Source organism: Tamandua tetradactyla, chromosome 11 (assembly GCF_023851605.1).
Source record: "Tamandua tetradactyla isolate mTamTet1 chromosome 11, mTamTet1.pri, whole genome shotgun sequence".
Taxonomy (NCBI): Eukaryota; Metazoa; Chordata; class Mammalia; order Pilosa; family Myrmecophagidae; genus Tamandua; species Tamandua tetradactyla.
Genome location: NC_135337.1, coordinates 18901584 through 18914515, shown reverse-complemented (window position 1 = coordinate 18914515; position 12932 = coordinate 18901584). Strand labels below are relative to the sequence as shown.

The window sequence follows — 12932 nt, the reverse complement described above, 5'->3', positions numbered from 1 at the left end:
AAATCAATTTGAAGGAAAACCACAAAGTAATTTAAAGTTCCATTCATGATTAGTAAAGTTTCTCCACATCAATAAAACATTATACAATCATCAATATTTTAGATCACTATGGAAATTTAATAAGAATACACTTAAATAATTCTCAACTATTTCTGGGAAAATTATCACCCATTATTTGGAAATTTCTGAAAAATGTGTGCTTAGAGGTGGTAGTGATCATTGGTATTTTTGATTAATGGAGGTGAAAGAAATAAAATGGGTCTAGTTTTTATTGGAATATAATGTTGCCGTAATTGACAAATGGTTTATAGCTATGATACAGCCATGAGCTCTTGCACTGCTAAATATGCATGCAATAAGCAGAGGCTTGCAAGACTAGCAAGATGAGAATGGGGTTCATGCACTGTTTATTGACAAACAGCTTATTTAGAATTCAATAATAAAAAAATTATTAGTCCAAAAAGGAGTTTATTCAATTTAAATTGTACTAACTGACCAAAATATAGGTTGATTTTTAGCTAATATCTTGGAATATCTTAAAGCTAATTTTAGGCAGGATTTCTAGTTGCAAGCAAACTGATTCTGGCTGATTTAAGCAAAGAAAAGAACAAATATTATAACATATTCATAGCTTACTGTGACAAAGATGGATAGCTATTGAATAAATTTTGTACTTTCTATTACATTGAATAGAGTTGATGCTAAGAAAATACTTGCAAGCTAGGGACTATATCTCCCTGTCTCTGTGAATCTTTCTGTATCTGGTGACTGGATCTCATCAAAGGTGTGAGCCTAAATGATGTGTATCACTTCCTGGGCAAGGCTTTTGAAGTTGGGGGGCCTTATCCATTTTCTGTTTTCTCTTCTTCTAACTGAAGGTGCTGATGGTGCCCTAGAATGTGGAGTGAATCGCTTCGGTGGTGCATCCTGAGAGCATTAGTCCATGGACACAGAAGAGTCTTTCAGCAGTAGAACTTTAATGTGGAAACAACCTGAGCTGCCTACTGACCAAGATATCCTCCGCAGCCATTGAGTGAATAAGAAATGAAGTTCTATTGTTTTAAGCTGCTAAAATCTTGAATTGATTTATTATTGTAACCACAGATACCCTGAGTGATACATCCTCAGATTGGCTATAATTCTGAATAACCAGGCTTGGAAAACTGGCAGCAACAATGGAAAATTAAAAGCCAAAACTGTAGCCAAATTACACCACTGAAGCAATGAAGTGAAGACACTTCTGTTTTCACAGCTGAACACTGAAAATGGTCATTTTGATTGTCATTGGCATGGAACACTGGCTACTGCTACTAGTCTACTGCTACTAGCATACCAGAAAATTTTGAAGTTGTTTCATTCTCTATAGCTACTGCTAGAATTTCTTCTTCACTGCCATTGACTTATTGTACAACTCACTGCTGACTCAGAGTTCTAAGTGAATGCATTTAAATGGATAGGCTTACATCGCAATTCCATACACACACTGCAATGCTGAATGTTACAGAGTGCTGGGAAAATTAGTACCTGGCCTTTTTGGCCTTTAGAGTGGGAAGCAATCATTTAGGCTTATATGCTAGAGAATCATTTGATCATTAGAAGATTATTCAGATGTGTACTAAACTAATATACGTGTATTAGTTATCTATAGCTGAGCAACAAGTTAATTCCAAATGCTAATAAATAAAACAATAAATGTTAGTATCTCACAATTTTTGTGGGCTGGGAATTTATGAATAGCTTATCTGGTGGGGGGAGGTTCTAGCTCAGAGAGTCTATTATGGACCCATCAGGGACTTCAGGCATCTGCAAGCTGAGCAGGAGCTGGAGGGTCCGCTTAAAACATGGGTAGCTCACATTCCTGTTGGTGGGAGGCCTCCATTCTGTGCCACATCAACCTCTTCTCGGGGCTCCTTTATGACATACCCTCTAGCTCACTGCAGAGTGAGTGATCTGAGAGAAAACAAGAGAAGCAAAATCTATAGGGTCTTTTATTACCTAGATTCAGAAGCCACACACCATCACTTCTGTCCTATTTTTGTTGGTCACACAGAACAACCCTGATGCAGTGTGGGAGGGGAACACATAAGGGTGTGAATACCAGGAGGTAAGAACCATTGGAGGTCATTTTGGAGCGTGGCCACCACGAGAAATGTGAGATTTATTTTGTCACCTTATACTTCAATTTCTCCTACAAAATAAATTGGGCCCAAGTAGTACCAAATATTCTAAATTTGACTCCTTAATCTGTATCTCAATCTTTTGGGGGAGGTTTAGTCTATTTGGGGAGGAGGTTAGTGTGTTTTCAGTTATTGCTTTTGGCCCCATCAGAAATGATGACAATTGCAATTCCTTCATATTTCCAAGGCAGTTTAAAGGAAATGGAACTTGTAAGAATGGAACTTGTGAAATGAGAAGCTTGCCCTATTCAGTTGTCTGGATGACAGGTCTAAGAATAATGTACCAGTGCCAATACCTGAGGGAGGAAACAGACAGAAATATACTGAGTATCCAAAAGATATAATGAACATTCAGGACCAGGTTGTATTGTAAGCTATTTACCCTTGCAATGATTTGTTCACTTGTTCAATGAAAATTTTAATACTTTCTAAAATTAATATTTTCTAAATTTAATACTTTCTAAAATTTTTAATACTTTCTGAAATTTAATATACTTTGAAATATATTAAAATAAGGCCCTTTGTCATCATGAGGCATATACAATATTTTGGAAGGCAGGCAGTAAAGAATAGGAAGGAATAATGAGGAGAGCAAAATGCAAGGTGAGTCAGATAGGGGATGCTGGCTGGAGCTTGCTGTTTTAAACAGAGAAGCTCTCACTAAGAAGATAATACTTCTGTCAAAGACCTGAAGGAAAGTATGTACATTGGGAAAGTGCAGGTTGGAATAGAGCGATCACAGGAAAACATCAAAGGATATAAACATGGAAGGGAATGAGGTGGGGAGGAGAAAATCACGAAAGGTTTGGTAGACAATTATAAGGATTTGGATTTCACATTGATATTAGAAGAGTTTGGAGGAATTTGAGTACATGAAAGATATTCTTAAAATGCCTTACAGGGTAAGGATGAATACAGGGAGACAGAATAATAGGAAAATTCAATAATTGAAGAAATGATGACTATAGGACCACAGTGATATTTCAGAGTTGGTGACATCAAAATCTGCATCTGAATTTGATGTAAGCGCAATAAAGATGATTCAAGGATGACTTCAAAAGTTTAAACTGTAGCTTCTGTAGTATGGAAAATATTGTAGGATGAACCAGCTTTTACCAGTTGTGGTGATTATTGAGAAAGGTTTTGGGAATACTAAGTTTTTGAGGCAAATTAAACATACAAGGAGATGCTGAATAGGAACTTTGGCCTATCAAACTTGGACTTTCTGTGGATTAGAGATTGAGGAGAGGATGAAGAACCAGATAGGAGACTGGGAAAGATTAAAATGTGTTTTAGTTTACTAGGCTGCTCCAGTAAGTAATGTAAAATGGGTTGGCTTAAACAATGGGACGTTATTAGCTTACAGATTTGAGGGCATGAAAATGTCCAAATCAAGACAATACATGAAGGTGATGCTTTCTTCCTGAAGACTGGCTGCTGATGATCCTTGGCTCTTCTGTCACATCACAAGGCACATGACAGTATCTGCCGGTCTCACCTTCTCTTCCAGGTTTTGTTGCTTTCAGCTTCTTGCTTCCACAGAACACACACACTCTCTCTCTCTGCATTCAATCAATTTATAAAGGTCTTCAGTAATAGGATTAAAATCTATCTTGATTGAGGTGGGTCACACTTTATTTGAAGTAACCTCATCAAAATGTCCTACTTACAATGTATTTACATCCACAGAAATGGATTAAATTTAAGAACGTGTTTTTTCTGGGGCACATGCAGATTCAAACCACCAGAACACGTAAGGTGAAAAGTCAGACAGACTGGTATCCTGGGAGATAACTGTGGAAAGCATGTCAAGAAAATGGATTGATCAAATGGTACTAATTAATTAATAAGAGGGAAAACTGCAAGGTGACCATTGCATTTAGCAACATTGTTGTCGTTAGTGACCTTGATAAGCTTTGAATTAGACTAGTACAAGGAATGAAATCCTACTGGAGTAGAATCAAAGAGGATGGGAAGAGATGAACAGGAGATAGCAAAGAGTTATACTGCAAAGTAGGGTAAAGAAAGAATGGTGTCTGTAGAAGGATGTGGAATTAAGAGAAGTATATATTTTTTCCCGAAGGGAGAAACTTTGCTTTCAAAGACAATGTATAAGCATCTAGTACCTCAATTACCTTGTGAAGTTAAGACTCCTAATTTATTATTTATTTGATCCCTTCTTGGTTCTCATAGACAGATAGTTTGCATATAACTGAATTTTAATTCCAAACAGCTGAGACAGAGTTAAAAGTAAAATATAGATATTGTTCAAAAACAAAGCTATACTGTCTCAGGACACTCAGAAATACATATGCCTGATAACTTTTAATTTAAATATGTCTGAATATTTTCCAAGGCTTTATTTATTTATTTGTAAAAATTCTTGCCCTTTCAAAGACCAAAAATTACAGCATAATAGAAATTCCAACTATGGCAGTTTTCCAATCTGTGAACCACATGACCCTGGGGATATTTGGTAAGGGGTTCATAAGATCTGATATGAGCTTTCCATTAATGGCAGACCAACGGCATTGTAACTATTTGTGATTTAAGAAAAGATATAAAGTTATCATCAAAAGAGGAAAGATTGGAGACCACTATTGAGGGCCTTAACTTTTGCAAATCTTGCCATTCCTGGGTGCTTAATTAACTTAAAATTCATTCAACTATACTCTGAGTTTCTCTTTTGTGTAAACCTATGTACAAATGAAAACCATATTAATACTAAAAAAAATAGAATTTGCATGTTGTGGCCCAAATTTGGTTCTCAAGGTTATTTATTGTGATCAATAGTTTCTATTTTCTGCAGGAGACAAATTATTTTAGAGTCTATTTGACTTACACAGCAATTACTTTTTCATCAGTTAGAAGAAGTTGACAATTTACTACACATACTGACCTGCATTATCTTGGTTTAGGAATCAATAATAGTGACAAGATATTCTGATCAGGAAAATCTTAGTATTTACTACTGAGGTAATGGCAAAGTAAGATGATAAAACTATCTTATCTAACTACATGCAAATCAACTTTTGTCTCTCCTAATGGAATAATAAGAAATAGATTAGTCCACTTCCTTGTGTTCACTCAGCTTCCTGGCTGTTTACCTACACAGATTACTTTCTGGTTGCAAATAAAGATTATTCATGTTTTTCAGGGGATTGCATTGTATTTTCTAGTATTACACTGCATTTTTATATTTTTATTGTAAGAATTTACACTGTAATATTATGGAATAATAGTGAAAGGACTATATATTAAAGATAAAAATCAAATACACAGTGACTTAATTCTTATTTTCAAAGAAAACAAACATTTCTTATATTTTATAGCAAACTTAGTAGCTCCTAACATTTAATTGATTCTTTAATACATCGTGATCTGGATTTCTTTCTTTGCATCTTCCCCAAATAGCTTCTAATGAAATTGTTTATGACCTCCAAACTCAATCTTTCACTTCTTTCTTATTCCTTTAGTGTTTCTTGTCCAGGGTATGTGTCTTCCTTTTTACACTATACTTGATAATTTCTTTTCAGAACTCTGTCCTCCTTCTAGCTTTTGTGACAACAGGTTCTTCTACTTTTCTCTCTCTCAGTTTCTTTTTACTTCCCTTGCAAATCTTGATGGTTAGAATTTTATCTTTTCCCCTCACTCTATCAGTGTCTCTTAACTCTGACTTCACATTATAATCACCTAGGGAGCTTTCAGAAAATAGGAGTGTCTGATACCACATACAGAGATGTTTTTTCAACTTTTCTGAGGTGGATCCAAGACACCAATATTTTTCACTCTTTAAAATAAGTTGTGACTTTAAAGAACAATCATGCATAAAAGACAGGTTTCCCATATATGATCCTATTTTTAATAGCTTACATTGGTGTGTTATATTTGTTAATATTGATAAAAACACATATTTATAATTGTATTATTAACTATAGACCATGGCTTAACTTAGGGTTCACTGTGTTGTGCAGCTCTATGGATGCATTTTTCCTAACGCTTATTCTAGTGCAATAGATATATATATTATATATATATAATCTAACATTTAAACTATATTCAAATATAAAATGCAGTTGCTGTTAATTACATTCACAAAGTTGTGCCACCATCACCACCCACCATCCATTACCAAAACTTTTCCATCATCCCAAATAGAATCTATAGTTTAAGCCTTACTTTTTCATTTCTTAACCCCACCTCTACATACCATATCCTGGTAACCGATATTCTAGATTCTGACTTTATGAGTTTGCTTATTCTAATTATTTCATAACAGTTAGGTCATATAATATCTATTCTTTTGGGTCTGGCTTATTTCAACATGATATCTTCAGGGTTCATCAGTGTTGTCACATGTATCAGAATCTCATTCATTTTTATGGCTGAATGTTCCAATGTATGTATATACCACATTTTATTTATGCCCTCATTGGTTGATGGACATTTGGGTTGCTTCCATCTTTTGGCAATTGTAAATAATGCCACTATGACCATTAGTATTCAAATATCTGTTTGAGTCCTTGCTTTCAATGCTTTGACTATATACACCTAAAAGTTAGATACCTGGTCATATGGTAATTCTATCCTTAATTTTGGAGGAGCTATCAAACTGTTTTCCACAGTTGCTGCACAATTTTACATTCCCACCAGCAGGAAACGAATGTTTTCTGTTCTCCATATTCTCTCAAAAACTTGCATTTTTCTCTTTTTAATAGTAACCATTCAAGTGGCTGTGAAATTCTAGTGTTATTTCATTTTGGTATTGATTTGCATTTCCCTAATGGCTAATGATGTTGAACATCAATTCATGTACTGTTTTTTGGTCATTTGCATAACTTCATTGTAGAACTATCTCCAAATGTCTATTTAAGTTTTTGCCCATTTAAAAAATTGGTTTGTCTTTTTTTGAGCTGACGGATTTCGCCATATAGTCTAGATGTTAAACCCTTAACAAATACGTGATTTTCAAATATTCTGCAATTGTGATTGCCATTTTGCTATCATGATGAAGTTCTTGAGATGCAAAAGTGTTTTGGTTTTTTTTTAATAAGGTACGATTTATCTCTTTTTCTCTCTTTACTTGTGCTTTGGGTGTAAAATCTAAGAAATCGTTGTCTTACATGAGTTCCTTAAGATGTTTCCCTGTATTTTCTTCTAGGATTTGATAGTTCAATGTTCTTATATTTAGGGCTTTGATCCATTGTGAGGGGTGAAGTAAGAATCCACCTTCATTCTTTTGCATATGATAATCCAGTTTCCCAGCACCACTTGTTAAAACAGAGTGATTTTTCCCCCCTTGTCAATACATAGTTGGTCATAAATATGAGAATTGATTTCTGTGCTCTCATTTCGATTCCATTGGTCTGTATGTTTACCCTTGTGCCAGTCCCATGTTGTTTTGATTGCTGTGGATTTTTATTAAGTTTTAAATAATTTTATTTTTATGTTGTATAGCAAGGGTCACATTTCATTCTTTTTCCATGTGAGTATCCCATTATTGCAGCACCAGGTGTTGAATTTTGTTTGCTTGTTTTTTGTTTGTTTGTTTTGAGGAAGTGCATAGGCTGGAATTAAACTCAGGTCTCCTTAATGGAAGGTGAGAATACTACCACTGAACTACCCTTGTGCCCTCATACATCTTTTATTTTTTCATGGGCAGGCACCAGGAATCGAACCCAGGTCTCTGGCATGGCAGACAAGAATTCTGCCACTGAGCCACCATCACACTGCCCACCCCCATACGTTTTTTAAAATATTTAAGGTTGGAAAGCATGTTTTCCAACTTCATTCTTCTTATTCAAAAAGGCATTGGCTATTTAGGGCCTCTTACCCTTTCATATATGTTTGATGATTGGCTTTTCCATCACTGCAAAGAAAGTTGTTGGATTTTTTATTGTGATTGTTTTGTGTGTGAAAAGTACTTTGGGGAGAATTGACATCTTGACAATATTCAGTCTTCTAATTAATGAACATGGAATGCCCTTCTATTTTTTAGATCTGCTTTGATTCCTTTTAGCAATATTTTGTAGTTTTCTGTATAAATATATTTTGCATCTATGGTGTGATTTATTTCTTGATATTTGAATTTCTTATTTGATATTATAAATGAATTTTTTTCTTGATTTCCTTTTCAAAGTGTTTATTCTTAGTGCATAGAAACATTACTGATTTTTGGGTGTTGATCTGTACTTGCTACTTTGTTGCTGTGGGTTTTTCAGGATTTTTGATATAAAGAATCATGTTATCTGAGAGTAGAGAAAGAGTTACTTATTCCTTTGCAATTTGGATGTCTTTTATTTCTTTTTCTTGCCTAATTGCTCTGGCAAGAATTTCCAATGAAATGTTAAATAACAGTGGTGACAGTGGGCATCCTTTTCTTGTTCTTGATCTTAGAGAAAAGATTTCTGTCTTTCACCATAAAGTATGATGTTAGCTCTAGGTTTTTTCTTATATGCCCTTTATCATGTTGAGGAACCATCCTTACGTGCCTAACTTTCTAAATGTTTTTATTAAAAGTGCTGAATTTTTGTCAGCACTTTTTTGCATCAGATAATTTATCTTTTTTTTCTTTATTCTCTTAATGTAGCACATTACATTAATTGATTTTCTCGTCTTGAACCACCCATGAATACCTGGGATAAATCCAAGTTGAACTTCATGTATAATTATTTTTTTTTATTAATTAAAAAAAGAATTAACAAAACAATTAGAAATCATTCCAATCTACATGTACAATCAGTAATTCTTAATAACATCACATAGTTGCATATTCATCATTTCTTAGTACATTTGCATCAATTTAGAAAAAGAAATAAAAAGACAACAGAATAAGAATTAAAACAATAATAGAAAAAAAAAACAAAAAAAAAAAACAAAAACAAAAAACCTATACCTCACATGCAGCTTCATTCAGTGTTTTAACATAATTGCATTACAATTGGGTAGTATTGTGCTGTCCATTTCTGAGTTTTTATATCCAGTCCCGTTGTACAGTCTGTATCCCTTCATCTCCAATTATCCCTTCTCTTTTTTTTTTTTTTTTTAATTAACGGAAAAAAAGAAATTAACCCAACATTTAGAGATCATACCATTCTACACATGCAATCATTAATTCTTAACATCATCACATAGATGCATGATCATCATTTCTTAGTACATTTGCATTGGTTTAGAAGAACTAGCAGCATAACCGAAAAAGATATAGAATGTTAATATAGAGAAAAAAATAAAAGTAATAATAGTAAAATCAAAACAAAACAAAACAAAACAAAACAAAAACCTATAGCTCAGATGCAGCTTCATTCAGTGTTTTAACATGATTACTTTACAATTAGGTATTATTGTGCTGTCCATTTTTGAGTTTCTGTATCTAGTCCTGTTGCACAGTCTGTATCCCTTCAGCTTCAATTACCCATTGTCTTACCCTGTTTCTAACTCCTGCTGAACTCTGTTCCAATGACATATTTCAAGTTTATTCTCGAATGTCCGTTCACATCAGTGGGACCATACAGTATTTGTCCTTTAGTTTTTGGCTGGATTCACTCAGCATAATATTCTCTAGGTCCATCCATGTTATTACATGGTTCATAAGTTTATCTTGTCTTAAAGCTGCATAATATTCCATCGTATGTATATACCACAGTTTGTTTAGCCACTCTTCTGTTGATGGAGATTTTGGCTGTTTCCATCTCTTTGCAATTGTAAATAATGCTGCTATAAACATTGGTGTGCAAATGTCCGTTTGTGTCTTTGCCCTTAAGTCCTTTGAGTAGATACCTAGCAATGGTATTGCTGGGTTGTATGGCAATTCTATATTCAGCTTTTTGAGGAACCGCCAAACTGCCTTCCACAGTGGTTGCACCCTTTGACATTCCCACCAACAGTGGATAAGTGTGCCTCTTTCTCCGCATCCTCTCCAGCACTTGTCATTTTCTGTTTTGTTGATAATGGCCATTCTGGTGGGTGTGAGATGATATCTCATTGTGGTTTTGATTTGCATTTCTCTAATGGCCAGGGACATTGAGCATCTCTTCATGTGCCTCTTGGCCATCCGTATTTCTTCTTCTGAGAGGTGTCTGTTCAAGTCTTTTTCCCATTTTGTAATTGGGTTGGCTGTCTTTTTGTTGTTGAGATGAACAATCTCTTTATAAATTCTGGATACTAGACCTTTATCTGATATATCATTTCCAAATATTGTCTCCCATTGTGAAGGCTGTCTTTCTACTTTCTTGATGAAGTTCTTTGATGCACAAAAGTGTTTAATTTTGAGGAGTTCCCATTTATTTATTTCCTTCTTCAGTGCTCTTGCTTTAGGTTTAAGGTCCATAAAACCGCCTCCAGTTGTAAGTTTCATAAGATATCTCCCAACATTTTCCTCTAACTGTTTTATGGTCTTAGACCTAATGTTTAGATCTTTGATCCATTTTGAGTTAACTTTTGTATAGGGTGTGAGAGATGGGTCTTCTTTCATTCTTTTGCATATGGATATCCAGTTCTCTAGGCACCATTTATTGAAGAGACTGCTCTGTCCCAGGTGAGTTGGCTTGACTGCCTTATCAAAGATCAAATGTCCATAGATGAGAGGGTCTATATGTGAGCACTCTATTCGATTCCATTGGTCGATATATCTATCTTTATGCCAATACCATGCTGTTTTGACCACTGTGGCTTCATAATATGCCTTAAAGTCAGGCAGCGCGAGACCTCCAGCTTCGTTTTTTTTCCTCAAGATGTTTTTAGCAATTCGGGGCACCCTGCCCTTCCAGATAAATTTGCTTATTGGTTTTTCTATTTCTGAAAAATAAGTTGTTGGGATTTTGATTGGTATTGCATTGAATCTGTAAATCAATTTAGGTAGGATTGACATCTTAACTATATTTAGTCTTCCAATCCATGAACACGGTATGCCCTTCCATCTATTTAGGTCTTCTGTGATTTCTTTTAGCAGTTTTTTGTAGTTTTCTTTATATAGGTTTTTTGTCTCTTTAGTTAAATTTATTCCTAGGTATTTTATTCTTTTAGTTGCAATTGTAAATGGGATTCGTTTCTTGATTTCCCCCTCAGCTTGTTCATTACTAGTGTATAGAAATGCTACAGATTTTTGAATGTTGATCTTGTAACCTGCTACTTTGCTGTACTCATTTATTAGCTCTAGTAGTTTTGTTGTGGATTTTTCCGGGTTTTCGACGTATAGTATCATATCGTCTGCAAACAGTGATAGTTTTACTTCTTCCTTTCCAATTTTGATGCCTTGTATTTCTTTTTTTTGTCTAATTGCTCTGGCTAGAACCTCCAACACAATGTTGAATAATAGTGGTGATAGTGGACATCCTTGCCTTGTTCCTGATCTTAGGGGGAAAGTTTTCAATTTTTCCCCATTGAGGATGATATTAGCTGTGGGTTTTTCATATATTCCCTCTATCATTTTAAGGAAGTTCCCTTGTATTCCTATCTTTTGAAGTGTTTTCAACAGGAAAGGATGTTGAATCTTGTCGAATGCCTTCTCTGCATCAATTGAGATGATCATGTGATTTTTCTGCTTTGATTTGTTGATATGGTGTATTACATTAATTGATTTTCTTATGTTGAACCATCCTTGCATACCTGGGATGAATCCTACTTGGTCATGATGTATAATTCTTTTAATGTGTTGTTGGATACGATTTGCTAGAATTTTATTGAGGATTTTTGCATCTGTATTCATTAGAGAGATTGGTCTGTAGTTTTCTTTTTTTGTAATATCTTTGCCTGGTTTTGGTATGAGGGTGATGTTGGCTTCATAGAATGAATTAGGTAGCTTTCCCTCCACTTCAATTTTTTGGAAGAGTTTGAAGAGAATTGGTACTAATTCTTTCTGGAACGTTTGGTAGAATTCACATGTGAAGCCATCTGGTCCTGGACTTTTCTTTTTAGGAAGCTTTTGAATGACTAATTCAATTTCTTTACTTGTGATTGGTTTGTTGAGGTCATCTATGTCTTCTTGAGTCAAAGTTGGTTGTTCATGTCTTTCCAGGAACCCGTCCATTTCCTCTAAATTGTTGTATTTATTAGCGTAAAGTTGTTCATAGTATCCTGTTATTACCTCCTTTATTTCTGTGAGGTCAGTAGTTATGTCTCCTCTTCCATTTCTGATCTTATTTATTTGCATCCTCTCTCTTCTTCTTTTTGTCAATCTTGCTAAGGGCCCATCAATATTATTGATTTTCTCATAGAACCAACTTCTGGCCTTATTGATTTTCTCTATTGTTTTCATGTTTTCAATTTCATTTATTTGTGCTCTGATCTTTGTTATTTCTTTCCTTTTGCTTGCTTTGGGGTTAGCTTGCTGTTCTTTCTCCAGTTCTTCCAAATGGATAGTTAATTCCTGAATTTTTGCCTTTTCTTCTTTTCTGATATAGGCATTTAGAGCAATAAATTTCCCTCTTAGCACTGCCTTTGCTGCGTCCCATAAGTTTTGATATGTTGTGTTTTCATTTTCATTCGCCTCGAGGTATTTGCTAATTTCTCTTGCAATTTCTTCTTTGACCCAGTCGTTGTTTAGGAGTGTGTTGTTGAGCCTCCACGTATTTGTGAATTTTCTGGCACTCTGCCTATTATTGATTTCCAACATCATTCCTTTATGGTCCGAGAAAGTGTTGTGTAAGATTTCAATCTTTTTAAATTTGTTAAGACTTGCTTTGTGACCCAGCATATGGTCTATCTTTGAGAATGATCCATGAGCACTTGAGAAAAAGGTGTATCCTGCTGTTGTGG

At 34.7% G+C, this 12932-nt stretch overlaps 1 long non-coding RNA gene across 1 annotated transcript in view; it reads left to right on the top strand.

The window, feature by feature from the left end:
* Positions 1-1988: 1988 nt before the first annotated feature.
* LOC143649413 (uncharacterized) overlaps positions 1989-12932 on the top strand; it is a 46971-nt gene continuing 36027 nt past the window's right edge. Inside the window, exon 1 of the long non-coding RNA XR_013158976.1 lies at positions 1989-2104. This is a non-coding gene — a long non-coding RNA (uncharacterized LOC143649413). The remainder of the gene's footprint in view (positions 2105-12932) is intronic.